The following is a 26,105-nucleotide window of genomic DNA, read 5'->3' on the forward strand; positions in this document are numbered from 1 at the left end:
CGCCCTTCTAAATTGTAGATGATTATCCAAGCATCTGACATATATCCACAAGACACTTGGTTCTTTTTTTGCCCTCTCCCACTGCCAAAACCTGTAGCAAGTTTGAGGTACAATTGCATTATCTTGCCAAAGGCCAGCATACTAGACGCTGAGGGTATGTCCCCTGCATACATTATTTGCCAGCATCTGCATGAGATATCCATGCCTGGCTCCTTTCCATTGTCAACCCATTCAGCAACTGAGGCATACAATAATTTGCTCATTGATTACTGACTACAGTCATCATTGGCGCCTCTTTTTGCCCTATCAACATTCATTACCAGTACAGCCATGAGACATTAGCCTTCCTTCCTGTTCGATTGCCAGCACCTGTAGCCATTGTGATACACTAACAGACACTTTTTACCAGTGGCGACTAATTGTTACACCGCTTGTTTAGTGTCTTTTTGTGCAACTAACGGGTACCTGCCCCAGCCCCTGCTGCTCTTCTGTCTCTAAGCATTTCAGAGACAGCACAAGACGAGGGTAGTCATGGGCTACAGGATGCCCGAACCCAGCCGCATGTGCGCCGCATAGAGACACTGCTCTCCTACGCGTGTGCAATTGTTAAAATAAACAGCTCGGGAAACCTCGAGCTCCCGTGCGGCTGTGCAACCTAGCATGCCACAGCTGCCATTCAAAGGCGCTGAATACATATTGATCTGCTGGCCCCCACTCCAGGTAGGCACCACAGGGCACCGTAATCCACCCGACCCTACCGGTTGGGCCCCCAACTTCATGCACTCACGTTTCCATTTACAATTACTACTTGAGCAATAATACGGCTGTTTCCCTTCCCCAGGGAGCCGCCGTATACGACGACTCAGTGCAAGTAGATGCCAACGTCCCAGACCTCCTTCGTATGAGAACACGCCTTTCACGTAGGATGATCAGGTAAATGCCAGCTCTATATCTGACACAGTGATAGTCTCACATCATGGCAATCTGGCAGTAATAACTCTGAGGGACATAAGAAAGAATGCTGATTTCTACTCTTCTCTCTCCCAGAACACCATGTTAGCCTCCATGTTGGGAGCCCCATGGAAGGCACCATTAGAGCCTTGCAGCTTGTTTCATCAGAGGGAGCCTCATAGAGCAATCCAACTAAGGTCAGTGAATTACTGGCGTGGACTTGAGAAAAAAGAATAAACTCTAGTTTCTCAGTTTACGGTTTTTAACCTTCGTTTTGGTTTTCATATTTTTACACTGTGGCACACAGCTGCACTTCAGAAGAGGCCTCTACTAATTGAGTTAATTCATATGTTCCTCCTATAGGGAGACCTTGTCTTGGCCCAAGAAGAAGGCTATTCTACCAACCAGCCGAAACGTCAGTGGACGCCACTCTCCAAGTGTTATAGCAGACCCCTTTAAAGAACAATGGTTTTTGATTCACCTCTAGACATTGACCTATGGTTAGGTCCCCCTTCCGCCTGGCATATTTGACCTTATAGAGGTCTATAGAAAGGAGTGTAACATCCAGCACTTTCCAGAACAAACATAGCTCTTACATTTTATGTGATGTATGTAATGATTTGTATGATTTTGTTAAAAACACGGATGATACCTAGATATGTGTATTAAGTACCCATATTTCAATCTGTTGTTTGTGTATATATATATATATTTATGTTGATGCACTATCATATGCACTGTTCACAACAAAATGTGTTCGGAAAGAAAAAACAGATTCACTAGTTAAATATTAAAAGCTGTGTGAACTCAATCCAGTATAGTGTTCTTCTACGTTTCATGATGTTAATAGAAGACACAGAGATATCCCTGTCAAGATAAAACATGACAAAATGAGAAATATTTGCATAAATGTTTGTAAATACTCGATTGTATGTGGCAGGATGCCCACCCTTTGTTTTAATTCTATTTTAGCCCATAGTCCTCTCACAATTAGGGCTGTCCCTCCTGTTACCCATATCCAAGTGTCTGAGACATGTGGGAAGCCCGTTCCACAGTCTACTTGCTGAGTAGGAGAAGGCGCACCCGCCAACACGAGCCAGGCGGATTTTAGGGATGACCACTAAATTGGCCTCACAGGAGCGGAGAAGCCTGCCTGGAATGTAAGGTACGCATTTGTTCTGCAGGAATTCCGGATCCTGCCTAGAAAAAGCATGATGCACCAGGCACAGAGCCTTGAACTTAACCCTATGTGCCACAGAGAGCACTAGACTTATATGTGCTCCATATGGGGAGGCAGTAGCCACCCTAGCTGCAAAGTTTTGCAGCAGTTGCAGCCGATGGATCAAGCCAATGGGCAGCACAGGATAAAGAGCATTACAATAGTCGATCCGACTGGTGACAATAGAGGCCACCACCCGAGGTCGCAGAGACTCCGGCAAGAAGGGCAAAACTTTGCTCAGCACTCTCAGCAGTAAGTGACCGGCCTTAAAGACCACGCTGATTTGAGGCAACATAGACAGATCAAAGGCCAGCAAGATCCCCAAATTCCTGACCACCTACACCGGAGTACGAAGTTCACCTAGTGTGGGGGCCAAAAGGAATCAGACCATGCTACAGAAGTGGAGGAAGAGTCAACCACCAACATGTTGGTCTTGTCCCCATTCAGCTTCAGCCAATTTGCACAAATCCAGTTATCCACTGCCGACAGACACTCCTGCAGCTGAGAACCCACGGACCCCTGGTCATGATCCAAATGGACCAAAGTCTGAGTGTCTTCGGCATAGGAATAGCAACGAAAACCATGGGTATGAATTAGGCGAATTAGCAGCTGAATGTGGATGTTAAAAAGCATTGGAGACATGCTGACCCTTGAGAAACACCACAAAACATCTGACAAAGATTATTTGCTTAGTTTACTCTGCAGGTCCCTCCTTCTCCATCTCTTTCTCTGTTGCTTCCTCCTCATGTGACAGTGACGATCCTCATTGTGCAGCCCTGCATACTCCTCTGCTTCCCCCCCTGTGGCAGAACCAACAAACACTCCTTTGTCAACCATACCCTCTCTACCTCAATCCCCTGTGGCAGTGACATGCCTTCTTTTGTCAGCCCTGCTTCCTTTCCTCTTAATGTGTGTGGAAAAAACTGCTGAGGCTGCGGATATCTGGCACCTAACCCCACAATCACAATAGCCACAGCATTCTCCTCCATGACCCAGCAAATAACATGGTCAACCTCACAGAAGTGAACCTTCTGTTCCTACTCCAACTCTCCCCACAAAAACACATCCCTACCCCACTTTATGATGTTAAAGTCTGGACTAACACTAGACTTAAACAATAAAGACAAGTGACTTACTATGGCCAATAAATTGATTCCTGTGAGAATAAATTGGTGAATTGGAAAGGGGACTCGGACACACAAAGGTGTCAAAACACAGTAAGGATTCTGTGGTTTACTTACAAATGTTAATGTTAAGAAGGGAGTGTGGTTTAATTTAGAGTTGAACCAAACCATTCATGTGTGTGTGAAGGGGAAAAGAGAAATGCACAGGAAGAACCCAAAGAGCAAAGGATCAGAAGACAATTTACAAACAACATGCAACATGACAGTAATGAAATTATAGATGAAAATTGGATATCAAATTAATGGGTTGCAGTGCCTCGTGATTCTAACAGTGATAATATCTTTACAGAAATGAAAATGGTGCAAAGGTCAAATGCGAATGAATCCCCAGAGGAGTATTTCGAGATACTGATGTTCCATGAGGCAGAAATAACAGGTGCAGTACAAGAAACAGGTACGTTTCACACACAAGATGCAGATGTTCTGCCACACAGTGCTAATGAGGACATAAAACAAGTGTACTCTAGAGTGGCGCTAAGAGAAAGAGAACAGTTGATGGGAAAAATTCAGAAGAGGAATGATTGAGAACACTGGTGGTCCCGAGATAGAAGGGGGGAAAGATCCAAATGAATCCTCAGCACAGAAAAATAAACATATAAATTGAAAAAGACACGGGCAAAAGAGGGGGTAAAATGTAATTTCATATGTCCCTTTGCTTAGCAAGAATCCAGGCAAGTATATATAAGATGTGAAATTAGCAACAATTCACACTTCCTTTGCATACTTGAAGAATGTGAGGACATGTATTATGCCCCTGTTACAATTGAAGAGAAATGTAATATCTTTGTAATGGTGGGCACAGGCACGTAGGCAACTGTGATGTCAAGGAAATTATTGGACAGCATAAATGAAGTCAAGACATGCTGAAATTGAGATAGATTCAAGGCCACATGTATCATTTCAATGGATAAGAAATACCAGTGGAAGGTGCCACTGAAGTGGACATCAGAGTAGCGAAGCATAGAATGAGACATGAGGTGGTGGTCACACCCATTGACGAAATCCCATTCCTGTTAGGAACAATTTTGCTTCAGAGATTGTCACCCCACATTGATGTGATACATGGGTTGTTGTGGTGTTTGACCAAATAAACCCTGAAACCAAAAAAAGTAATGAGCCAGAGTAGCAGTGCAAAAGAATGCCACACCATTGCTAGAACAGAGAGTGCACTAGAAGTGTACCTTCAGAATGGCTATGCACCTAGTGTCACTGTCATTCTCATGTGCAAGGGTGAAATACAAGGAGAAAAAGAAAAACAATCTTTAGAGATTTACTTGGACCCCAAAAGAAAGTGGCAAACATAGATAGATGAAAACACTGCATTTTTATCTAAGTGAGAAAAGCTGTGAACAAAATATAGCTACAGAGTCAGATCAGGAAAAATATATTTCAACAATTACAGAAATAGTCATGAAAGAAGGTCAGGACTGGATTCCTGTCCATGTGAATAGGCATCTAAAAATGATTGAAGCAATACTGTACCTAGAGCAGGAAAGAAGTTTCATTAATGAGAATGTGTTCAAACAAATGCTTGACAGAGATACCAAGTTTTAAAATAGAAAATCAACACATTTGTCGTCTAGGTGGCCCTGATTTTGAACAGAGAATTATGGGAATATGCATGTTGAGAATCACAATAGGGTCCAAAAGCATTCAACACAATGGGCCTCATCACGAGTTGGGCGGTAACGGCGGTGCTATTACCGCCGGCGCTATTACCGCCGGCGCTATTAGCCCTGCTGCCAAACACCCCAGCGCTATTAGCGCTGGATCACGGGTTTGGTGGAATGGTTAGTGCCCATTCCCCATTTGGCTCATTCGGGAATTCCTCATTCCCCATTGGGCCCAATGGGGAAAATTTGCACTATAACCGCTGGCGGATTTCCCGGCGGCGGTAATAGCGCCCTAAATCAGAAAATTTGCTGCAGATTTCCACCCAGCTCAGGCCGCCAAGGCCATGATCTGACAGACCCTTAAATGCGGTAGTAACAGCGCTACCGCCGCATTTAAGGGTTACCGCCAGACTCGTGATGAGGCCAATATATCTATTGTAAGTGGGACCAAAGCCAAATTATATTTGGGAAATTACATCATTCACAGAAGAATCTTAATTGGTTTAGATTTCCTTAATCAAAAGGTTTGGTCTAGATTCGGTGGAGCAGCACCTGAATTTGAGAACAAAAGACAAGCTTATCATTGTGTGCAAATGATGCTGTATCCAATTGAGCTACAAGTAAAGAATGATATTATGATTTCTGTGTTCACAAGACAATTCACAATAGCATTAAGGTACAGAAAGGGACAACAAATGAAAGGGCCTGATGCATTTGTAAGTCTCAATGAGTCCATGAGACAGCAGGGGCTAGAATGTGAATATACACCATTAGTAGAAATTGTGGATGGCCCCATTCGAATACTGGTGAATGACAAGGGGTGCCAAGAGATTCACTTGGAAGAAGGTACAGCATTAGAGATGGCAGTGCAGGAATCACACTACTCTGCAGATATAAGTAACCCAGGGATTGGAAACATCCCTAAAAGCTATGTCACTTCACAGGATGAATTGCCTGAGTCCTTAGATTTTAAACCAAAGGGGATTTTCAGGATTCAGTCTGTACACCATCAAGAATAAAAGGATGTTGTTTGTTGTCATCAGGATGATTGCATCCAATTTTACGTGGGTGAATATGAAAAAGAAAACAGCAGGTTGAAATGGAGGTGGATGTGCCAAGATATTTGAGGGTGGCATCTCTCCAAAGAGACCCTGCCATGCAACTAGAAGAAAGCGCAGAAGTCCTTCCTTTTGAAGATTTCCCAGAATTCTCTAAAATGATACAGGAACAGATTCAAGCTGCATATACTTGCACTAATGAAGAAGAGAGAGACCAGTTGAGGAAAATATTCATGGATTTAAAAGAGGTATTTGCCAAAGATGCCTATGATTGTGGGCTAACTGATTTGCATGTTGCAACACTGCAAGAGGGAGGCGGTAGGGAGCCTGTATTTGTGCAACAATATAGGCTACCCATGGCCTGTTTGGAGTCCCTAGCAGAAATAATAAAACATTTAGAGCCAGAGGAATTATTAGACCTATCCACAGTACCTCAAACAACCTTATATTAGGTGTGCTAAAGCCCAAAGGCCAATGGTGGTTGGGTGCAGACTTGAGATAACTAAATAAGAGGGTGCCAGTTTGAAGATGGCCACTCCCATTCATTGACCAAGGCCTTGCACAGGTACAAGGGCCTTTACCACTTTAGATCTTACCACGGGATATTTGTGCATACCCCGAGCCAAAGACATACAAAATCTGTTTGCCTTTTTGTTTAGTCGACTACAGTATGCATGGACTCATACTCCCCTTGGGTATATCAATAGTGGGAGTGAGTATTGGATATTTCTGAGCAAAGCACACCCAGATGCAGCCAAGAGGGTAACTGTGATCTATGTGGATGATGTCCTGATAAAAAATGTAGATATGAAAAGCCACATCATTGAAATTATACATGTGCTCAGCCAGTTGCAAAAGGCTGGAGCAAAGGTGTCATTAGAGAAAGGGTAGTGGTGTAGAAGAAGGGTACATTTCTGGGGACAGGAAGTGACAGAGCAAGGGTTAAACCCACAAAAGAAAAAGGTTGAAGCTGCCCAGAAATTAAACCATCCCACAATTCTGAAGGGCCTGAAGAGTTTGTTAAAGAGGACAGGTTGCAACAGGAAATGTATTGAAGATTATGCAGGAATCACACAACCATCGACTAAATTACTGAAGCAGGGTGTACCCTGGAAATGGGGAAAGAAACAATGTGAGGCAGAAGCCAAGTTGAAAAACTGTCTGATAAATGCCCCATGCTTAGCTTATCCAAAGAAGAAAAAAGATGTCTTTGTAGAAATATGGTTCAAAGATCAGTGTATGTCAGCAGTCTAAAATCAAAAACATGATTCAAATAAAAAAACATTGCAAATGCGAATAAAGAATTATCACAGGTAGAAACAAAATGTAGCAATTGTGAAAAGGCACTATTGACAAATGTGTGGGCTTTATAATACTTCTGCCCCATTATTCAAGGGGAGGGGGTAATTGTTGAAACAAATCATCAGCCTGTGCAATTTTTGAAGAGTAAAAGAATCAGATCAGGGAATTTAGCTCAGTCAAGAATCACATCATGGACATTGGCATTGTAGGTATTCCCAGTGGAAGTGACATATGGACAGAACACATAGAGCCTGGTTGCTCAAGGGCTAGCAGACCTACTTGACTCTGCAGCTGTGAATGCTACAAATGAAACAGAATTAGCAACAAATCTGGCTGAATTTGAACAACCCCCACACAAGGCTTTCAATTACGAAATGTGCAAGTATCTCCCAATTGTGTATATGGATGGATGTGCATACCACGTGGGGGTGATTCTGAAAAATAATTGGTGGCATTAATGAGGAATGTGTGGGTCAAATGTAATGGCATCCCAAGAGTTGCATAGGTTAAAAATAGCCTATGATGAATTATGACTACATTTAAGTACTTAGAAAAACATGTTTTACAACAAATAAATCTACTTTTTATATACATACTTGGAATGAGGTAAGTTCGCACTGGCGCAGTACGCTACATAACCACTCTGTATTTATTTAATTTTTTTGACTGACTAAGTGAACATCATCACAGTTAGGCACCTGCAGACAGGACCCTCCTTATTCTAATTTCTAGAGTATCACATTGGACTACTTTTAGAGTGGCGCGCAAGCATATTATTTACTCAATCCCTGATTGCATCCCAATAGTAAGCATGAGGTTGGGTTCCAAAAAAAGTCAAGTTGTAGAATTGGCTGCCATCTATGAGGCAATATCCACAGCCGCCGAAAATACATTTAAAAAAATGGTTTTAGTTACTGATTCTGATTCTGCCCAGAACAGTTTTGTAGAATACTTGGCGGCATTGCAGTTAAGAGGAATGATCACATATAACAAGAAGCCAATAAAACATGGAAAACTGATTCAGCTCATTGATAAGCCTGTTTCAGAGAATGACATGATCATTCAGTGGAGAAAAATATCAGTACTTCTGAAAACACCAGTTATTGCCCATCGTGCAATAACAGCAGGACATAGAGGTTCACAGAAAACAATGGACATATTGAAATAATATGCTTATTGGCTGCACATGTCCAAAGATGTAGAGTTGTATGCTCTAGATTTTTGGTGTGTGCACAGTTTCAGCCTGCCTCCTCGACACACAGAGCACCACTCATGAGTAGAGGTCTGACACTACCCTGGTCAGATATGCAAATAGGTTTCATTGGCCCAGTCGAAAGATCAGCACAGGGAAAGAGATACATGCTGACAGTCACCTGTCTAATGTCCAAATGGTTGGAGTACATTCCAGGATCTGACTGCAGTGTGCAAACAGCAACTACCTTGTCAGTAAATCATATATTTTCCAGATTTGGCTTACCTTAAAGGATAGAATCAGACTGTGGAAGCAATTTTACAAGTGCAGTGATGACTAAGATGGGGAAAATCTTGGAAGTGAAAAGTAAACTGCATATTTCCTATTGGCTATCTTCTTCTGATGGTGTGGATTGTTGCAAAAGATCAATCATTGTTATTTTGAAACGATGTGTGGTCGAAGAAGGGTCCAGTTGGGATTTGCGACTTCCTTTGGTCCTTATGGCCATTAGGTCAACGCCATCAAATTCTACAAGCCTGAGCCTGCATGAAATTATGACAGGCAGGAAAATGGTTTTCTCACAGCATTTATTGTACAGGACTAATGAACAAGTCCTAATAAATGCATCCACAATCCATGAATGTGTGGAATAGCTATGAAAACACTTGCAGTATGTATATGCATAGTGGAATCTGGAAAGAGCAGCTGAGAGTGGCAAATCATACTACGACAAGAAAACATCTGTGAGGGAATATGGAGTGAGCGGCCAAGTGTTCAAATTCAATTTTTCAAAAGGTAAAGATAAGATTGCAACATTTCTAGCATACTGGCATGGCCTATACAACATTGCGGACAAGGTTTCTCCTGTAGTCTACAGGATCATTGTGACGGAAAGAGATCTGGCTGTGGATTTATTTTTCCACCTGAATCAGATAAAACCATTGCACCAGAAACATGAGTTTTAAAGGCTGTTACAGGACGGAGAAACCAGTAAGGAAGGAAAAGTGTAGCTGTTCCATCAAAATGAAGGCTAAAAAAATAATAATAAAGTAAGTAGTTCCTGCAAGCTAGCATTTTCTTGTTTAAATATTTTATTGTTAAATACTTTGGCATACAAGGCTAAATTCAAACATATGGAGATCAAGTCAATAAAAAATATCTCATAGTGAAAGCAAGCTTTTCTGGTATGGATTGGTTATAGAGTAAAGGCCTAGCATGCAGAACTAAACAAGATAAATCTTAATGCACAAATGAAACATGTATGCATTATTTTCAAGATAAACTAATAGATGTAAACAATATATATTGTGAAAGTTAAGAACATGAAGTACAAACAGGACAAAGAAGACAAACGGGATGGACAGAAACAAGGGGGAGGGAAGGGATATTGTTAACTTACTATTTCAGATTAAGAGCTAAGCACTGTATGTTCTAAATATTCAGTGAACAGCCTCCATTTCAATTCATGTTTGTTCAGTAAAAAATGGTGATGAAGCATTACATTTCTCTATTCTATGAATATTGCAAATAGAATTCCACCATATTTTACAATGCAATTGTTTAAGGTCTTTCCATTTCGAGGTAATAGTCTGAATAGCTATAGCAATAATGAGATAAAATAAAAATCCATTCTTTTTGCAATTAGCTTGCTTAATGACTGTGCTTCCTAGGTACAAAAATGAAAGGCAAAGTTCTTGTCGTAAGTGAAAAATAGATTTTAACACATTCCATAAAGCTTCCCAAAATGTTTTTACATGAATACAGTCAAATATTAGATGTCTCAAAGATCCTATCATACATAAGCAGCTCCAAATATATTCATATTTTGAGAGACCCCCCCTTGAATAGGATTGATGGAGTTATAAAGGCCCTGTGGTGAAAGAAGTATAGAGTTTGAAGTAGGCTTGCTGATACAATTATCTTAGAAATGTCTTTCCAAATCTGAGGCCATTTCAGTTAAGAATACATCAATCTCGTTTCCAATCCATTTAGCTTTTCCATGGAGCCATGCTATCTGGCACAGAAATAAGTATTTTTTTTTTTTTTTTTTTTATTGATTTGTATTCAGGCAAGCCTGTAATTTTATCAAAAGATGTCTTGATAAAAAAAGATGTCTTTTGAAAAGTCTTTCTTTCCAGGTTCTTCTAAACAGGCTTTCCACAGATCAAACTAGGTGAGTGATGCGGAGTATGTCGGCCACAAAGAGGTCGTCGCGCGTTTTGTCCACTAGGCTCGCTGTGTGAAAGTATTTTGTAAAACATTGATGCATTAGAATATTGATTGAGTAAACGTTGCATTTTGTTATCTTGATGCGTATTATCACAATGTACTAATAAATCATACGGACCCACAATCACATCAACCAAATTCACGTATTGGTGCATGAAAGTCCTGGGGATATGATAGTTAATAACCATTTCATTCAAGGTGAAAGGTATTCCCTCAATAAAAAGTTGTCCCACAAATGTAATGCCATAAGAGAACCATGGCTTCCAGCATTTAGCTTTTTTGTTGATATTAATTAGTGAATTTGTCCAAATATAAGCGTATACAAATTGTGACATTTTAGAGATATGTGGTAATTGATGTGCTCTAATATTGGTAATGGTAGTGTTAATGCTGTTACTGATAATAAATCTATTGGATCTTTTGTTGTATCTGTAAGTGATTTCAATCCGGCACTTCACCTAAGCCAACGCCTAGCGTGTAATGCACTACTGAAATCATTATTTAGTTGTGTCTAAAAGTTATTTTATTCTGAACCTCTCTTGGAACCCCCGCCCGTCACACTGAACCAGGAATCAGGCTGCTTTGCAAAGTTAAAATATTTATTTATGTATTCACAATTTTAATCACACTATGTTTATGTGTATACAATAATCACCAATGGGGTGATGTAACACTAAGCAATCTCTTTAATGCACAAGGAGCAATAGTGAGCAAAACAATTCAGCACAGAAATAATACTTTTGTGTGTGTGTCCAGAACAGATAGCAGTGTGGTTACTATTTCCCCCTGCACACCCCTCAACCCCCCCAACAGGCCATGTAAAGAGATAGGAGGAGAGAACAGGTTTCAGGAATGGCAAAATTCAAACAATATATCAATCCCAATTTCCCCCCAGCACACACAAGGGAAAAACGGAATTGATTGGCAAGCTGTCAAAATAGTTTCAAAGTTATCTTGAGAATGGAATGGGTAAAACACTAAATATGGGTTAAATTGCTGAAATTGTTTAAATTCTTATGTGAGCCACTTTAGATAGTTGCAGACAAACACTAGCATTGATTTAATACTAAGAAGCAATGTGAAATCTTAAAACTGAGGTCGGAAGCAATCATAAACTGTTTTACATGTTTCAGAATTTACTAAAACAAATTTTGCGGCAAACTTTTCAGCGTGCGGTAATCGCGATTGTGGGAGAACTATATAGATTTGGTTCTATTTAAAGCTGAGGATGTTAGCTACTAGCATAAGTTGAAATTTTGTTTCGAGCATAACATTTGAGAAAGTTATGGACGTTTTAGTGGAGGTTGTTTTTTTCAGATAGGCGTAAGAAAGGGGAAAACAGGAATGCGCTTTTAAAAGACAAATGGGATTTCTTATACTAGATTATGACTATAGAAAAAGAGAATGCCACACATGAATCTCCACAGTCCTGGCCAGGGACCCTTCACGTGGTGAATACTCACTTTCTTTCTGGGAGTCAATTTATTAATTCACCACACTAATGATTTATGATTTTAGAAAACAAAGGGGAGAAGAAAAGAAAAGCTCAGACAATTCAAAAATATTCCTAACACTACCATTTCTGAATACAAGAGAGGATGGATTTAAGATAGGGATTAACTATGGACAGTACATATGTTAGTGACACAGTCCTATCTATAGATACTCACAAGATATGTTTTTGCACGGAACCATCAGGATTCTGGTCCGTCAGGTTTTCTGGTCAGGGATTCTGGTCAGGGATTCTGGTTCTGGGACGGACTGCTGGGCATACCGGACTGGACTGGGTCTGTTCACAGCATGGCACAGGACTGGATCGGGTCTGAAATGGCTCTGGTCACAGCACAGCACCACTGGATTGGATCTTTTGGTTCTGATGATAATTCTTTTAGTAGGAAAGCAGTTATAGCACAGCCCGTCTGTTTCTTTTGTTTCCCTTAGGTTTATGGGGTGGGTTCTGGAATCTTAACGCCTAGCTGAAATGGTTCAGCTATGCAATGAGCCTTTCTGCTTGCCAAGTTTCTGGAATCTGCAGCAAGGAAGATGGATGGTTCTCTATAAGGGTGCTCCACCAGCAATCGGTTAGTGGGTGAATCTGTTGTGTTTCCCAAGTCCTGAGCTGTCTCTATTTATGCTTACGATAAAGGGGTTTTGTGCTGGTTTATCCTAAGTGTGCCCCTTAAGCAGGTGATAGGCCAGAGTCTCCTCTCTCCCTTGATAGGAGGAGAAAAACAGTGTGTCATCATGATGATGTGGTTTTACAAGGCCTAGAGTCCACCCCTTGTCCCTTGGACACAAAATCTACTTTTAGTACAATACATATTTACATGTGTGCAATCTCTATAACAATCATATGTACAGTTTACATATTTTGTGTAGCAGATACTCCTCCAAACCTTGTCGCTGTATGATCTTGTGTCTGCTTTTGACTGAATTTTGCCCTTTATGTCCAGAACACAATATCCAGTTTATCAGAAAATGTGTACAAATGTGTGAATTGAATATGGGCATAAGTATATGAAGTTTCATGCTTTTGGCATAAATACATTTGGTGTAAAACCATATTTTCCGCAGTTACTTCCCGAACATCTCACCGAGTTCTGGCGCCTCTTTTGACATGCCGCCAAAAATTAGATTCACAAATCTGTTGTTTGTATATTTTTAACAATTTTACACAGTAAATTATCAGTCTTTTAAACATGTGCTTTTGGCCTTTGTTAAGCAACAAATTGGGGTTTGTCTCCACCTCCATCTTCTCCTGGCAGCTCAGAAGCAGTCTCCTTCCAGTTCCTTCTGGGCCCAGCCATTTATGACTCTTCACACTTCGCATTTCCTTTCAGCCAGAGGATGTCCATTGTGCCCTTCCCCTGCAGCCCCAAATTCTCCTCCCTTAATCTAATTATCACAGAGGTGTGATTTCCTGGTGGAGTGAAGCAGAAGGGAGATGCCTGGCCTCCGTGGGGGAAGCTGTTGGACTGGTTTGATTGCTTTTAGGCAGGCTTAAATTCAATGTCATTCCGTCACATTTGTTTCTTGGTTTCAAACAAACTTGCAATTTCAAAACAAGCAGCTAGAACACTTATTCCAGCTTCTAAACAATGGGATTAAATAGTTACAACCTAGGTTACTCTCAATAACAGGTCACTTAGTTTTCAGACATTAAATTTTAGTTGTACAAGTTTAAATTCTATCATGCAAGCTACTGACAGCTGTCATACAGGTGGCCGCTGGTACTGTGCCCCGATTTTGACAGATTTCACAGGCAGGCACATTTTTGCTGTGAATGTTTTGATGACAAATTCAGCTTTTCAGGACATTGTATGTTCATAATGATTTCTTGAACTAAGTGACTTGTAACACCCAGCAAGAATATTGGATGTTTTGCGGGTGTTTTGTACCGGCATTCTGCAGTTTCAGCAACCAAGAACAAGGATTTAAAAGCAAGAGGTCGGATTTCTTTCAGCAAAGCACTGCTTTTCCCTCTGGGCTCCATTTTCACTTGTTGTGAAGCCCAGTGCCATGTTTCAGGGGTGAGATCTCCGTTCCACCACTGACAACATGCATGGTAGACTTGGCAGCCATCTTTTTGTGTTACACAGCGCGATTTTCAAAGGTTTTGGCACGCACAAGGGTTTTGATAATTCTGGCACCATCAGAACACAGGGATGCCGCAGGACAGAGCATAAGTGGGTTAAGACATCCCACAAAGCCCCCCCTCACGACTTGAATTTTACCGTCCGTCAAGGGGAAGTGGGGAGATTGGGATGTTCATTCTTTCTTTTTTGTCCAAGTGGGAACATTCGTCTGCTTCTCCCATCAGTGCTGGATCGATAGGTTCTCCTCACCGGTTCCGGATGGGAGTATGGAGCGATACTCCGGGCCCCTAGGGTCTTTCCTCCCAGTCCATGAGTGGTCCTCCTTGGTGCTTAGAATCCTTGGTTCCAGTGCTATGATGACAGGACAGAGCAAGGTTACAGACATTTCCCCACCACTATTCATGTAGTGGGGAAGATGCATACATTTGACAAACAATTGACAATCTTTCCCACCTGTAATTACTACTGATTTTAACAAGTGGAATGGTTTTACAGTTGGAATTTTCTAGGGATCCGGAATGTCCCCCTCTGGGTTTCCAGATGGCTCCTCTGGTTGCCACAGAGTATGCCTAGGATGGCAACACTTTAGCTGGTTGATGTGGACCCACTTATCTTCCCCTTCTGCCAAACTGCCTTTGGGGATATTGATTTTGTAGGCGACTGGTGAGATTCTGTCTACAATTTCAAAAGGACCCTGCCAGCTAGGAAGAAATTTGCGCTGTTTGGCCTGGTTCCTTTGGAAATTGTAGAAGTAGACCTGGCCTCCTACTTGGTATTCTTTTTTAGTTGTCTTAAGGTCATAGTCGGTCTTCATACTGTCTGCAGATCTTTCTAGATTCCGCTGAGCATAGGCAAAAGCATGTTGAAGGTGTTTTCTCAGATTCTCAACATACTCATGAGTTGTGGAGGCATTTATCAAGGTCTGCTCTTGGGTTCTGTAGAGCAGATGCTGGGGAAGCACCATCCTGCGTCCAGTCATCAGCTCAAACGGCAACATTTTTGTTGCAGAAGAAGGGGTAGATCTGATGGGCATCAGGACAAGAGGCAATCAAATGTCCCAACTTGGCCCAGAATCTGCCACAAACGTTTTTAATATGCTCACAATGGTCTTGTTGTATCTCTGAACTCCACCACTAGAGGCTAGCCGGTAGGCAATGTGTAGTTTCCTTTTGACCCCAAGTATCTCCCACATCTTTGTCATCACTTCGCTAGTGAAGTGGCTACCTCGGTCTGACTCAATCCTTTGGGGTAGTCCAAAACTCTAGAAGATGTGATTGATCATCAGGGCAGCTGCTGTTTCTGCCTTTTAATTTGGGGCCAGGAGACATTCCACCCATTTAATGAACAAGCATGTCACGGTCAACATGTACTTGTTCCACCATAGAGCAGCGAATCACGGGACCGATAAAATCAACTTGTATATCTGACCAAGGCAGTGCCATCCCCCTCTTTAGGAGGGGAGCACGGTGTGTGAGTGATGTTGGCTGGAATTGTGCACACACAAGACACCCCTTCAAGTATTGGGCGAGGTCCTGCCCCATGTGTGGCCAGTATGCAACCCCTCACAAGATTTCTAGTATCGTTTGAAACCCCCGATGACAGGCTGTGGCCGCAGAATGGGCGTGTCTTAGCATCAGGCTTCGGAATGAGGTGGAGACCACCCACTGGTCATGGCCAGCTATGGATCTCCTTACCAACAAACCGTCTTGGATTCAGAACATTTTTGGACATTTCATCAACACTCTGAGGTCCTCTTTCCCAATGTAATTGGTATCCGTCAGGGGAAAGGGCTCAGGGTCCTCAATGTGTTGATGAAACTTACCAATTATTGGATCCCCTTTTTGAGCCGTAGTCAAATCAGCATCTGGGGTCTCCTTACTTCATTGTGCAGTTGAGAGTTCATTGTGAGAATTTGTCTGGGACCTAGTGATAGCAGTGACCTGGATTTCCCCTAACAGGGACTCCATTTCAAGTATATCCCATTGGATGGCTCCGGTTTTGGCCAGCTGATCAGCTAGGTCATTTCCAGTTTTGTCTGGTCCCTCTACTTTAGAATGACCCTTGATCTTTTTCCAGTAGATGGTCATCCCATTCGAGGTGACCAGATTATCAATATTTTGGATTAGTTTCCAATGTTTCAATGGTTTGTTATTAGCACATAGCATGCCTCTGGTTTTCCAGTTAACTAAGTGCTCCACAAACCCGTTCCGTATATAATCTGAATCTGTGATTATGACCAGTTTGTGGAGTTGGTGTTGTACATCAGTGAGGATGGCTTGATGCACAGCCATCAACTCTGCCACTTGACTACTTCGGGGATCCATTTTGTACCCCGTGGAGGGTTCTGGAGCATCATTCACCCATGCATTCCCTAAGCCGGCCACAAGTTCCTTTTCCCCGGTGTTGTCAACATGGTAGCAGCACCCATCCACATAGACAGTGGGCATTCCCTCAGACTGGTCTTCTTCATAGACTTTGTGTGGGGAATTCAGGTATGCCTCCATGTTGTCCTTGATTTTAAGACTTTCGTCCTCGAGACAGTTTTCTCTGGCACAATCATGCAAGTCAGCCAGACCTTGCGCGAGGGGACTCTTTTTGTTTTGGCCATATCTGACCTCCACAGGAAAGCCTTGCATTGACAGAATCCAGGAAGTAATTCGGGAATTACTCACATTTCCGACCCGGATTCTGTCACTCTGAAGATATTGCAAAGGTTGGTGTGGAGTCTCCACTATGATGTGTTCCCCCTGGATAAACGGGCGGTAATTCTTCAATGCCCACACTGTTGCCAGGAGTGCCTTCTCACAATCGTTGAATTTTTCCTCCACAGAGGATAAAATTTTACTCGCATAAGAGATTACTTTATTGACCTTGTCATGCTTTTGATATAATACTGCAGTCAAGCATGTATTTGAGAACCCTGTCTCCAAGAAGAACTCCTTGTTTTTGACAGGGTAAGCTAGGCACGGTGCTTGTGAGAGGCTTCTTGTGAGTTGTCTTACTGGCTCGGCTTGTTCTGGACCCCACTCCCACTTGACCCCCCCTTCAAAAGATGGATCAGGGGTCTTGTTATCTCTGCGTACTCCTCAATGAACTTTCTACTGTAATTAGTTAGTCCAAGGAGGCTCCTTAGTTCCCGCAGAGTTGTGGGGTCTTTTATTTTCTGGAGTGCTTCCACTTTCTTTTCCTGGGGAGAGAGACCCTGAGGAGTTATTTCATGCCCCAAGAAATGGACATGGGTTCTGCACCACTGTGCCTTTTGAACTGAGAGTTTTGCTCCGGCAGCCCTCAACTGTGTCAGGACATAACGGATCTCCGCTATGTGTTCCTCCACAGTTGAGTTTTTGACTAGAACATCATCTACATAGGCCAGGTTACCCCTTTCACCCAGGTCGGGCATGGCCTTATGTAGAAAAATGTTAAATTCATTGCCGGAGTTGATGTATCCGAAGGGAGTCCGGGTCCACGTGTACTGCTGCCCGCCAAAGGTAAAGGCCAGCTTGTATTGGTCCTCCCTACTGACAGGTACAGTCCAGTACCCATTGGTCAAGTCAATGTCAGTGAATACCTTTGACCCCTGGATCTGGGCCAGCCCGTGGTCAATGTAGGTAAGAGGCCATCGGGAAGTATGGACCCATTTGTTGAGCTCCCTTAGGTCGGCACAGAGTCTCCACTGGCCGTTTGGTTTCAAAATCCCCAGCACCGGATTATTGAAGGTGCTGTGGACTGGACGAATTATCCCACGGGACTCAAGGTTCTTAATTATTTCAGTAAGGGACTCCATTGATGTGAGAGGCAAGCGATATTGCTTCACAAACACTGGAGTCATGCCAGGGTCCGTCGGAGTTGTTGTTATGTGGTTGTCGGTGCGACCACAGTCATATGAGTCCATCGCAAATAGATCTTGAAAATCTAAGAAAACTTGTTTAAATTTTTGCTTTTTCTCCAGAGTCTCACAGGCATCAGCTAAGTTAACTCTCTCTTCAACCATCTGCCTGAAGCCTGGAAAGACTTCCGGTTTGGTTTGGCTATCTCAGCAGTCCCTGGTCAAAGTGCTGATTTCGACTCGTGGCTTCAAGTGGGGAAGGCAGTCCTCGTGGACTTGGAAGATCACCTCACCCCTCCTGAAGTCACAGGTCACATCTTCCTTACCATAAGGGCAGGAAGTGTACACCAGGAAATTCCCCCCATGCCGGGTGAAAATACGGTCTGGTGTTGTGTCATCGTGGCTATCACTGTCAAAACAGTCCTTGGGGATTGGTCCTAACAGTTCATTACCTAAATCTATGGAAAAATGTCGGTCATCAACCGCCATTCAAATAATGGTGCCTGCGGCCAGAGTGATACTCTTTAGGTCGCTGTTATCCACCTCTAGTGGAATGGTGTTGTGTTCTATGTTGACTAGTGGTGTTGGGTTTACCCCCAACTCTTGTTGTTGGAAATGAGCATTCAGATGGACATATGCTTCAGGATTTTCAGTTTCTGTCCTCTTTTAAGTTTTACTTCCAGTGAGAATTGTCAGGTCCGTTCTGGGATGGTGACTTCCTCTCCAATTTCAACTGCATATTGCAGCAGTTTTGCTGACCGAAATGCTTTCTCTGGGTCATCAAAGTCCATGGGATTACCCGCTAATCAGGACCAAGCTTTGAAGTTTATTAGGTCCAAACTAATGACAAAGCGATTGAGAATGTCACTGCCTAAATAAAATGCAGCAGGGACATCTCGCACGACCCAACAATTATGGGCTATGCTCTTGTTGCCTATGGAAATCATGAGCATACACCTGCTAGGCAGGAGATGTTTGAAAGTGGGTGTTTCCAGGTCCATTTCCCATTTGTCTAACAATTTAAATGTGGGAATGGCTGGATCTTTTGGGAGTTTGTGGGACATGGCCTTGCTGATGAAGCTCTTACCGTTGTTCACACACACTCGGGTGAGAACAGAGTCCTTCCCTTCATTTAACTGAATAGGGATGAACAACTGCTCTCCCTCTGGGCTCCATTATCACTTGTTGTGAAGCCCAGTGCCATGTTTGAGGACTGAGATCTCAGTTCCACCACTGACAACATGCATGATGGATTTGGAAGCCATCTTTTCGTGTTATACAGTACGATTTTCAAAGGTTTTGGCACGCACAAGGGTTTTGCAGCCATTTTGATTATTCTGGCACCATCAGAACACAGGGATGCCACAGGGCAGAGCATAAGTGGGTTAATACCTCCCACATATGGGCAATCCACTAGGATGTTAGGGCAAACCATCACTCTCTCAAAAATAAGCCAATTTGGTGGGTTCAACAAAGTGGGTACAAACCATAGTCGAGCTTGGCGTAAAATAAATGCTACGTGATATTTTTTTTAAATCCGGGAGACCAACTCCTCCATCTATCCTAGGGGTTTTAAGTTTATAAGCTAAAATTCTGTGTTTCTTCTTTCACCAAAGGAACTTAAGAATGCATGTGTCCAAAGATTTAAAGAATGTAGCATGTAGGTAAATGGGGTGCATTCTTATGCTCACCTGATCCCGGGAAGGCATTGGGGCACGGTTGGGGCCCTTGCTGGATTTGGCTACCCAGGATCCAGTTCTACCCCCAGCTGCTGTAGGATGGACTGCTCTGGTCACTGGCAAAGCCCTTGTGAGAAGGTGAGAAGCAGTGAAAATGCGGTGGTTGGATTGCAATCCCCCTCAAACTCCTCTTGCCAAAATGAGAGAAGCATTTGTTTCCCCATAAACTCTCAGCTGTTGTTTAGTAAAGATGAGCTCTCCGTCCTGCTTCTCTTCTGCAGGGGCGCTGTAGATAGACCTAGTTGCTTCACTGGTCCGTATACGTGATGGCCCAGACTGGCTGTGACCAATCCCCTTTTTGAGGGTAAGTGTTCGTAATAATGATTATTGTTCGTAAGTTTTTGCAATGTCTTTTCCAACGGTTCTGGCTCGTAATTCTAATAATTTCTTTCCTTTTCCCAACAGATGTGAAGATGGCCCTGCAGAGTCGCGATGTTGGGAACGAGCCATGTACGGTGCCAGAAGGGTGAAAGAGTGGCCCCACTGGTGGGTAAGTTTGTTTTTTAGGTAAAAACTAAAGGCTTAGGTATTGCGCAGCCAAGCGTTAAGTGTTTATGCAGTTTCTAACCTTGTGCGTTCCTTTTCTCTTGCAGGGTTAATCAGGCGTCAATTGGTGAAGAGCAGCAGTCCGAAAACCTGTCAGCGGCTGGTAGATGGAAGATCCCTGAAGATCCTGGACGAGAAGAAGACTCCCGCATAGGCGCGCTCGGACAGATGAGGATGAGACGAGCTGCAGGCGATGGATTTGCAGGAACAGGTAAGGTGCACACTTCGTTGAGAGCGATGGTATGGCTGGATTCAGATGAGATGCACGCAGTGCTGTGAGCGATGGTATGGCTGGATTCAGGTAAGGTGCACGCGATGGTATGGCTGGATGCAGATGAGATGTGTGCGGTGCTGTGAGCGATGGTATGGCTGGATTCAGGTAAGGTGCGCGCAGCGTTGGGAGCGATGGTATGCCTGGATTTAGATGAGATGCGCGCTGTGCTTTGAGCAATGGTATGGCTAGATTCAGGCAAGGTGCGCACGGCACTGTGAGGAATGATATGGCTGGATTCAGGTAAACTGCGCACGTAACAGATGAAGTCCAGGCCCAGCATGCAGAGCTGGAAGCAGGTAAGAGGTGCAGTCGGCAGTGAGCGTTACGCTGCCCAGGGCAGATTAATGCAAAGCCTCTTCATGCGGGTGGGGCTGGCTTAAATAGCCTGGCTCAAGCCACTCCCCTTTAGCCCTGCTTTGTTGCCCCACCTCACCACACCCATAGTCTTCTGCATGTGCCTGCCAATGTCTTCTACGGCCAAGCCCGGCCTGAGTGCACGTGCCCTGGAATCAAAGTGTGCAGAGCACACTTTCTTATGAGCCTGGCGCCAAAGGCGCCAGGACAGGGTCCATTTGGACCCTTTAGAGGATGAAAGTGTTGGCCCTGGGTCGGTGGCCATGACATGCATGTATATTAAATAAAAGACAATTGGAGTAATTGACATTTTTATAGATTCCAATCTTCCCCACCATGACAAAAACAAAGGAGACCATGAGTTAGTGAGATCTTTGACTTTATTAAGGATGTTTGTGGTATTTTGTTTTATGGTATCCTTAATTGAGGAGGTTATTATGATACCTAAATACGTAATCCCAGTGGGGCACCATTTCATACCTAGGTTGGAGCAATGGCATCTAGTACAATGTATGTTTAATGGTAACATTTCTAGTTGGATGCTAAGGAAAAGTGTGAGATGGTGATAAGTAAATGATCTAGGCAAGAGTTTGTGGGTTGTAATATAACTAAAACATCATCTGCATAAGGGGCTGTTTTTACATGGATGTGGTCGTGTTAGATTCCAATGATATTTTCATTTTGTCTAATTGCTTCTAGGAATGGTTCTATAGCCAGGATAAAGAGAAGGGCATCCTTGGCCGGTTCCTCTACTAATGGAGAAAGAGGAGGATATATGTCCATTCACAAAAACTGCAGTTTTGGGGTTGGAATATAATGTTTTCACTATTGATATGAATGTATATTTATTCGGTATACATTTATTATACTCCTTCTCCGGCCTTAGAATAAATATATCTTCATTCATGAAGTCATTTATTTGAATAATATATCATGCGTTTGTGCTGTGAAATTATATATCTATTTGGGTGTTACTTGCGTAAGGGATTTCAACCGTGTCGTGAAGCAAACGTGCTTCCCAACGACTTCGGAGTGTTTCGGCTGCGCTCGCCGAACAGCTGATGAGACGTGTTGGCTTCTTGTTAGTGCGACCTCCGGTGATTTATGGGCCGCACCTCCTTATCTACGCAGCTTCTTGGGACTTCACACACAGTGAGCACAGGCACGCTCCGAGCCTCACAAACTTTCACCCATGACTTAGGCCAGGTTTGTAAGTTATTTTTGTTTAAAAAAGTACGAATTGCCATACGTAAGATTTATGGTATTAATGCCAGGATGGGAGCTCAGAAGTTAGGCGGCCATCTGCTAGGGTGCTTGGCCACACCCACGCGCAAACTAGCATTTTAATAGCAGGTAAGTAGGTGTGCATTAAAGTTGGAAAGTATGTTGTATAAAATCCTGCTCTGAGATGTTGTATAACACACATATTTGTTTCCAGGTGGTGGCAAAGAGAAATGTGGTTGTAGATTTTGTATTTGTATGTTGTTTTTTGCACATATTTTAATTACAGGTAGTTGCTAAAATGAGTATTTTACTTGGTACTTAACCTGTCTGTTTCTCTTCTGATTTAGATTGCTAACTTGTTTCCTTCACCAGTGCCTCTGAAACCGGGAGTCGAGGGAGGAGGCCCTTGGAGTAGACCACGCGACTGGAGTCCACCGGACTGGAAAAGAGGGGAGAAGATGGAGAAACTGGCGAGTGTAAAGGAGTGACCAAGATGTAGGGGATGGAAACATGCATCCATGTTGTGAGAATATTTGTGCCGTGGGCGCAAGCCTATCCGGCATTCTGGTGCATTTTGCAAAACTGTCGGGACTAGTGTTGGGTCTTGTGATGGATAAGCCACTGCCGGTCTGAAGGAGTTCTCCTACATTCTTCCCATTTCTTTAACATCTGTCTATCTTTGATCTATGAACAAATTTTGCATTTTATTTCTAGGTATGAACGCTGGTTGCAATGTATGCGAAGCTATGGCCATAAATTGCCATTTTTCCCTTGGCATTTATTGACTGTATGGACTATTTTTAAAAGACTTGGTTGCTGCAATGTTTAACAGACCAGATGTTTTAAATATGAATTAATGATTCATTTTTGAGTTGTTAAGCTTGGTAAAAAGAGTTAAAAAAAGAAATACATTATGTGAGAAACAGATGTACAAAATGAAAAATCCACAGGTTTAATGCCATGAAAAATGGTGAATGGTCGATTAGTTAGACAAATTTTACTAATTGCAACTTAAAAAAGCATATGTTTTAACACATTATCACCTTGTGTGCAGAGGATCACATGGGTTGGTGGGGTATATTTGGGATTCAAGTTTCTGTAGAGGCCCTTGTTTATTCCAGTCCATACAGGAATAAGGGGTGATACATGTAGGGCTAGTTAGTGCATGAATCTTAACTGTGCACTAATTTCAACAGAACCTCTGATCTTACTAGCGAAAATAAGCATCAATGTAAAAGGGATGCCAGTTGTGATTTGGGGCTGATTTGAGGCACTGATCAGAACCACCCCAATCCAAAATAGGGGTCAATTGGGGTTTAGCAATGTACAGTGTAGGGAAGTGTAGGGACTAAAGATTAACCTCACTAATACTAATCTACTACCCATTAACCTTAACAAACAAAACTATTAGTAATTAGAATGGGGTTGCTTAGGCCACAGTCCACACTGCAGGCTGTGGGTGAAAACGCACCATTCGCACAATGATGTGGGTTTAGAAATGAATGCAGAAAATTTGAAAGCAGAAGCTGAACTGAGGTGTGCATGTCCAACAACAGAATGCATTTTGTAAAAACTCTTTGTTTAAACAGGAATGCAGAGAGGATGTCAGGAGGCAAAATGTTGAACATGTCATCAGGGCCTAGAGAATAGGGCTGTACAGAGGTCACGGTGAAGAAAGAGAAGGGTTTCACTGGTGAAAGCAGGCTCAAGCCTGCACAGCCCGAGCAAGCAGCTGAAAGTGGGTGAAAAATGGTTTTGACCAAAGGCATTTCCCATGCAAGCTGAATCCTCTCTCTGGGCTTGGTATTAGTTAAAAACAATAAAGATGAATAAAATAGGTGATTGGGACAAGCCCTGGTCTGATTTGGGAGGTGCTAAATTATGATAAAATATAAACAGGAGACACAAAAACGCATCTGTTTCCAATGCATTTTGTTTCTCATGCAAAGAGATATATTTTGCAGGCGTACTAAGGACTTTTATGTGACTGCAGAGGCCATCGATAACTGTGTGTCTCCTACCTAATGCTGATGTATAAATAACATTGCTAAAAGAAAAGAGAAACTTATGTTGTGGAGGGAATGGGTAAAGAGGGACATAAAAAAGTAGTACATGTGCTGGTTCATTTATAGTGTGGCCTGGTAAATTTTGCATATCCAATAAAGAGCCTGATTTGTTGGTTAGTTGGTGATCCAATATAACTTCTGTAAAATATAGTGTGCTAAGTTAATACTAAGGGCCTCATCACAAGTTGGGCGCTAACCCCGGTGGTATTACCGCTGAGGCTATTAGCGTTACCGCCAAATCCCCCGGCGCTATGTGCCGGATCACGGGTTTAGCAGAATGGTAAGTTCCCATTCCCCATTGGGCCCATTTGGGAATTCCCCATTGGGCCCAATGGGGAATTTCCGTGCTATTACCGCCAGCGATTTTCCCGCTGGCGGTAGTAATGCCGAAAATCAGCAAAATTGCGGCCGATTTGCCCCAGCCAAGAGCTAGTGGGAAATCCACCAAGGCCGTGATTTGGCGGACTCTTAAATGCGGCGGTAATAGCATTACCGCCTCATTTAAGGGTTACCGCCAAACTCGTGATCAGGGCCGAAGTCTGGTATTTTCCTAGCCAAAGCGTCCCATATAAAAATACTGAGATAATTTCCCATGCTTTATCAAACAAGATCAGAGAAACATATTTCTGCACATTGGTACATGCTCCTAGAAGTAAAGAATACCCTACAGTCCACTAGAAATCAGAAGCATGGGCAGTAGCCAGATTAATAACTATTTGACCAAAATGGCTGCATACTGACACCGTCTACTCTTTCCCCCAAAAGGAATTATGCTATGCATTTTTTTAAAAGTTGTCCTATATCTGTAACTTTAAAACCCTCTTGAAGGTGGAATGGCATTGTTTTTGCTTTTCTATTGTCCAATAATATAAACACCTGATTTAAAAGTTTGGAATTAAATCAGATTCTCCATTAGAAGGACATTTTGTAGTCTACTCTTGTGTACACGTTACTTTTTCAATGTTTTTCTTGCTACTGTAGAACCATTCTGTACTTGTGTTGGGCAATGCCTGTGATCATCCTGTGAAATCGGTGATGTACAACATGTTCTTTATTCACTTGTGTCCGTTTTATGGCAGATGAAATCTTGGCAGACAAGATCTAGCAGTCCTTTCTCCTTGTCCTTGTGATGTAGTGACTGTAATTCTTAAAGTAAGTGTGTATTCTTCTGATACAACGTGGCCAATTAAACCTTCTTTCCAGGAGCTCTGTCCTTTTGTCAATATCGAGGGCTGCAATTGGCTAAAGATGAAAACAGTGGCCTAGTTTGCAGTACATTCACTCAGTCCACCTATAGCGGTCTAGTTCCTACTTCCAATTTCTATTCATCTCAGCAAGATATCCCCCTATAGAGACTGTTGCCAGAGCTCCTATTTCTGTGCGTTCTCTTTTGTCCAAGGGCAAGAAATTACCATTGCTTCTTTGTTGTCTTCCAAGTGCTTTAGGTAAATCTATGTATTACAAATGTGTGAACATTTAGTAGACCATTGAGCCCCCCCAAAAACGAATAAAGGCACTTTGATGCCGTAGGTACTAAGCATATTCCCGATAAGCTAATTAAGACGAGGACAAAAAAAATTAACATATTATTGCAGTGGAAGAAGAATTACAAAAGAAGAGAAATTGCACCCAAATGAAAAACCTAATTTGAAGGACAGGGATTTGTAAACAGACTGTTATTGAAGTGTTGACAGCTTAATGATGGGGACAAATATGAAATGTGCATTTGTCA

General features: G+C 42.6%; 1 long non-coding RNA gene across 1 annotated transcript; it reads left to right on the top strand.

The window, feature by feature from the left end:
• The first annotated feature begins 629 nt into the window (after positions 1-629).
• LOC138491321 (uncharacterized) lies at positions 630-26,102 on the top strand. Its single transcript, XR_011275988.1, has 5 exons — positions 630-720; positions 842-933; positions 1,048-1,148; positions 3,644-3,748; positions 22,680-26,102. It is a non-coding gene; the product is annotated as an uncharacterized lncRNA (long non-coding RNA).
• The last annotated feature ends 3 nt before the right edge of the window (positions 26,103-26,105 follow it).

The sequence above is a fragment of the Ambystoma mexicanum genome, chromosome 10 (assembly GCF_040938575.1).
Source record: "Ambystoma mexicanum isolate Mex_15411 chromosome 10, UKY_AmexF1_1, whole genome shotgun sequence".
Classification (NCBI taxonomy): Eukaryota; Metazoa; Chordata; class Amphibia; order Caudata; family Ambystomatidae; genus Ambystoma; species Ambystoma mexicanum.